The following is a 6,628-nucleotide window of genomic DNA, read 5'->3' on the forward strand; positions in this document are numbered from 1 at the left end:
TTTATGGCAAATGGATGAATCACCAACGGAATCTTCTCACCAACCAATTGGAACACTCCTATGCATCAGAAATGTTCCCCAAGATCCGATAGGATCAATGGTTAGGGATCTTACTCGGTTTGGCCATCATTGCATTTTGGAGATTCTCTGAATTTCTTCATGACCAAGAAACCAAAACTCCCTCAGTAAGCAAGCTCACTCTTCCAATTTGTATTGAGCTCTTTGCCTATAAATACAAGTTCATTCCTCGGTATTAGACACACCAAATCAACTCTAATTCTTGCTTTCTCCTTCTCTCCCTCATGCTTATGGTTTTCAAGAGTTCTTTGGCAAGAAGAATCAAATTCTTCAAACCAGAGCTATTCTCTTGAAAGTAAGCCTTCTAACATCTCAAGGAGGTTCATTAGAAGTGATCCAAGCACCTGTATAACACCCTTCTAAACCTCGCATAAATTAATTACATAAATCATAGTAACATGCACAAGAGTGTCACAATTCATAAATAAAATAAACAACATCGGTCATATGTCATGCATTCACTAAGAAACATTTCATTATAACTCATAATTCATAATATATCATGTTGACACAGCGGAATAACATCATCAAATTACATCACATCATCGATGTATTAATCCTCAAATAAATTAAACAAAAATGAATTATTATCATAAACTCAAAAAAAACGTTTCCCCAGTGCTACACCTATCAGAGCATGACCCGACGCTAAACAACATATCGACTCATGAGCTAATCCTCACCGAGTCGGAGCCGCTATCCTCAATCTGAAAAATATAGTGTAAGGGTGAGTCTCATTCGCAATTAACAAATATTATTGCATTATAAATAACAGTACATCAATAGTTATATTATTCACCCAACTCATCTATATCCAGATTATCCATCACCACACAAAACACATAACACCAAACCATAACAAGGAAATATATTCAGTCATGTTATCAAATTCATGCATATGAATGCAACTGACTCTATGCATGTGGTACCAAACATCACCAGTGGAAATCATCCACCGAACGATCTATCATCATCCAGATACGGCCCTGTCAGCATAAATTCCACACAATGGGAATTCTGCCCTTCACTGAATTCTCTCATCATCTAGGATTCAGCCATCATCAATGTTTATGAATGCATGCAAATATATATATATATATATATATATATATATATATATATATATATATAACATACTTTCATCATCACCATTCTATGAGTAGCATCATCTATACTCATTTCATCATCATCATCATCATCATTATTAAGCATGTTCATATATACATTAACATCATTCATCACAAATCAATCATCATTACCATCATTACAGAACATACATGTATTACACTAATCATCATCATCAAAAGTAAGAATATACATGTATTCACATCTTCCAAAATAAGTCAATCATCATTGTACAATTCTCAACAATCATCACATAATCATGTTTTCAACACGTCTTATATTGTCACATCTCATCACATATGTCAACAATATATCATCCATCAAACGAACAAAGTATTCACATCATACTCATATCATCACATGAAATATCTCATGAGTTCCATTACACAATTAAACAAAATCATCATACGAATCATGTTTAAAACATAGCATGTATTGTCATATCTCATCATATATATGTACAATACATCATTCATCAAGCAATAAATTCATAATTCAAAATTAATTGAAAGCTACACCTCATTTTATCATTTGAACTCATAGGTTATCTCATAAGGTTCATCATACTCGAAACGGCTCTAAAAACGGAGTTACGGATCAAAAGTAACGCATCATTGAACTTTCGAAGAAAATCACAAAACAGAATTTTTACACACAGAACCCATACGCGTATGGCACCTCCCATACGCGTATCACCCAAACCCATACGCGTATCGGTCAACCCATACGCAAATCAGCAGAACTAAATTTACACTGAAAATTCCCATACGAGTGTCAACAGACCCATACGCGTATGGCCTCATCCCATACGCGTATGCTAGAATTCCATACGCAAAACACCACTATTTCTCCAAAATTATGCAATTTCGCACCAGTCTGTTTTCCACTCGTTTTCACTCATAACAGGCTACGATTTTAGGTTTAAAACACCATCTTTTCACACATTAACATATGGTATTCATCCAATTTCATCAATCTATTATCCTATGTCAGTTTTACACTTTAAAACCTAACTTTCTATACAATTATTGGACACCCATAATTCAGATTCAATGTTCATGGAAGAACACAACAACACAACAACTGATACAATACCCACAACACAAACATCAATTAACATACAATTCTATATAGAATTCGCATATGTATTCATCAATAATTCACTTCTATTAAAATTATCCCAAAACCTGACTCTGACATATGATCAAATTGACCCAAACAATATCCCTAGTCATGCCCTATCATTCATAACACGATAAGAGATGATAATTGGAAGAGTCCCCCCTTACCTTAGCCAAATTCTTGATCTTTGGTCCTCTTCCTCTTTGGTTCCTCTTTACGTTCCTCAGCTCTTCTCTTCCACTTCTCATTTTCCATGTTCTGATTCTTTTTCCTTATTTCCTTTATTTTATGAAACCATAAAATAATTAGTAATGGGCTTACTCACTTAGCACCCCCATACTACTAATCTCACCATCTGGCCCAATGGCCCTTAATCCATAATTCTCCAATAATTCAACAAAATACCACATAATTCTAAATAATAATTTAATTTCCGATTAAATTAAAATTAGAAAATATGGGGTGTTATAACCTGGATCACTTCTGTAAGTTGAGAGACACTATAGTCACTTTCACTTTGGAGCTTAAGCAGTTGGAGGTCTGTGGAACAATTCAGAGGGTGTCAAACAAATCCAAGCATTCATACACATTCCTTAGGGTGTAGTGAAGCTATCCAGATGGTCTCAGCTCATCTGTAGGTGTAGAATCATCATCTTCCATTCCCACTTGAAGCTCAAGCAAGAGGGGTCGAGTAGATCATTTCAGAGGTTTTCAAAGCAATCTAAGTGCCCAGATAGCATCATCAAGGTCCCAGGAAGCTTTTGCAATCATTCACTCAAAGCCAGAGGCTCTCCATCATCATCATGACCTTCAGTTTCAGAGGTAAGTTTTTGAACTCCACCTCTTTAATTTAGGCACTCTCTTTGTTAAAACTCGATACCATTTCATTCAGCCTCATCAAAGGATTAAAAACCCTCTATCATCATCTATTTATCTTTCAGTATAGTCATTTAATTTAATTTTCAAATTTTAGGGTTCTTCACATATTTTAGATAATTCAATAGATGTAGTTAATATAAATCTATGTTAGTGACATATTTGAGATCGTGAGAGAAATTAGAACAAGTTTGATGTTTACATCATCCTGTTTGGTTGAGAATTGAGCAAGTTAGAAAATTCAAATTCTTCAAGCTTGAGGTTGAAGACGGCCATGGCCGTGGCGCGCAAAAATTTAAATTCCTGGGTAAAGATTATTTTATTTTGAATAGTATGCGTTTTATAAACGAATTAATTGTTTTCCCTAGTGGCCTCACATGCGCTCTTACTCCTCTCATGCCTCAAGTCTGGGGTTCGAATCCCCCTCGCCCCAGACTTTTTGATTCTTTTATTTTTCAATAGTTTTCAACTTGTTTTAGAACATAACCAACTGAACGTGCTTCATAATCGCCAACTGGTGTAACACCCTTCTAAACCCCCACGGAAATTAATAATTAAATCAGAGTAACATGCACAAGGGCGTCACAATTCATAAATAAAATAAACAACATCGGTCATATGTCATGCATTCACTAAGAGACATTTCATTATAACTCATAATTCATAATATATCATGTTGACACAGCGGAATAACATCATCAAATCACATCACATAATCGATTTATTAATCCTCAAATAAATTAAACAAAAATGAGTTATTATCATAAACTCAAAAACAACGTTTCCCCCAGTGTTACACCTATCAGAGCATGACCCGACGCTAAACAACATATTGACTCATGAGCTAATCCTCACCGAGTCGGAGCCGCTATCCTCAATCTGAAAAATATAGTGTAAGGGTGAGTCTCATTCGCAATTAACAAATATTATTGCATTATAAATAACAACACATCAATAGTTATATTATTCACCCAATCCATCTATATTCAGATAATCCATCATCACACAAAACACACAATACCAATCATAACAATGAAATACATTCAGCCACGTTATCAAATCCATGCATATGAATGCAACTGACACTATGCATGTGGTACCAAACATCACCAGTGGAATCATCCACCGACCGATCTATCATCAATTCAGAAACGGTCCTGCCAGCACCAATTCCACACAATGGGAATTCTGCCCCTCGATGAATCCTCTCATCATATAGGATTCAACTCATGTTTATGAATGCATGTAACATATATATAACATACTTTCATCATTACCAATCTATGAGTAGCATCAACTATACTCATTTCATCATCATCATCATCATAACAAGCATGTTCATATATATATATCACATCATTCAATACAATCAATCATCATTGTACAATCCTCAACAATCATCACATAATCATGTTTTCAAAACACGTCTTATATTGTCACATCTCCTCACATATGTCAACAATATATCATCCATCAAACGAACAAAGTATTTAAATCATACTCATATTATCACATGAAATATCTCATGAGTTCCATTACAAAATCAAACAAGATCATCATACGAATCATGTTTAAAACATAGCATGTATTGTCATATCTCATCATATATATGTACAATACATCATTCATCAAACAATAAATTCATAATTCAAAATTAATTGAAAGCTACACCTCATTTTATCATTTAAGCTCATAGGTTATCTCATAAGGTTCATCATACTCGAAACGGCACTAAAAACGGAGTTACGGATCAAAAGTTACGCATCATTGAACTTTCGAAGAAAATCACAAAAACAGAATTTTTACACACAGAACCCATACGAGTATGGCACCTCCCATACGCTCCCATACGCGTATGGCCCAAACCCATACGCGTATCAGCCATCCCATACGCGAATCAACAGAACTAATTTTACACTGAGAATTTCCATACGAGTATGAACACACCCATACGCGTATGGCCCATCCCATACGCGTATCACCAGATCTCATACGCATTTCACTAGTTTTCTCCAAAAATATGCAATTTCGCACCAGTACGTTTTCCACTCGTTTTCACTCATAACAGGCTACGATTTTAAGTCTAAAACACCATCTTTTTACACATTAACATATGGTATTCATCCAATTTCATCAATCTATTATCCTATGTCAGTTTTACACATTAAAACCTAACTTTCTATCCAATTATTGGAAACCCATAACTCAGATTCAGTGTTTCATGGAAGAACACAGCAACACAACAACTGATACAATGCCCACAACACAAACATCAATTAACATACAATTCTATATAGAATTCACAGAGGTATTCATCAATTATTCACTTCTATTAAAATTATCCCAAAACCTAACTCTGACATATGATCAAATTGACTCAACAACACAACCAAACATGCACTATCATCCATAATTACAATAAGAGATGGTAATTGGAAGAGTCCCCCCTTACCTTAGCCAAAGATTCTTGATTGGTCTTCTTCCTCTTTGGTTCCTCTTTACGTTCCTCAACTCTTCTCTTCCACTTCTCATTTTTCATGTTCTGACTCTATTTCCTTATTTTCTTTATTTTATGAAAACATAAAATATTTAGTAATGGGCTTACTCACTTAGCACCCCCATACTACTAATCTCACCATCCGGCCCAATGGCCCTTAATCCATAATTCTCCAATAATTCAACAAAATACTAAATAATTCTAAATAATAATTTAATGTCCGATTAAATTAAAATTAGAAAATATGGGGTGTTACAACTCTCCCCCACTAAAAGAGTTTTCGTCCTCGAAAACATATCCCAAGTAACCAGCTCGTTATATCTCCAAAAGGTTAACAACAACAGAACATTGAGGTACAACCAATACAATACGCTCAACAACCGAGTAATACAATCACACAATCTATAGTATGATCACACTGATCAACACTGCAGTAATGCATACCATCTACCAAACATACCAACCTTAGACATACTCTTCCATCTGAGCGATAAAATAATACTTACACTTTTCACCAACTGCTTCCTTCAAGAACTCAATACTCATATCCCTATACCGTTGAATTCCAATTATCTGACTCCTCTTAAGTCAAGCCATCGATTATCCAACACTTTACATTCCGCTTTTTCCGCACTACTCTGACTACTCATCACAATCATCTATACCAAATAGATTTCTGAGTTTTACCCGATTCCGACTCTCTTTACTCATTCGTTTCAAGAATCATTCTTCATCATTCATGGTACTAATCTACCATTTAGCAATCCTTACTTGCATCCAACAAAACCAATTCCTGATTTACTTCCTCTATTAAAACATCCTAACCATCCGAACCAGTGCACACTCATCAGCCTCAATATACCATCGCTTACAAAATAGCTCAACTAAGTCACGCTCTCTACTAAGAATGAAATCAACTCCGTCCTTCAT

The sequence above is a fragment of the Vicia villosa genome, linkage group LG3, assembly GCF_029867415.1.
Source record: "Vicia villosa cultivar HV-30 ecotype Madison, WI linkage group LG3, Vvil1.0, whole genome shotgun sequence".
Lineage (NCBI taxonomy): Eukaryota > Viridiplantae > Streptophyta > Magnoliopsida > Fabales > Fabaceae > Vicia > Vicia villosa.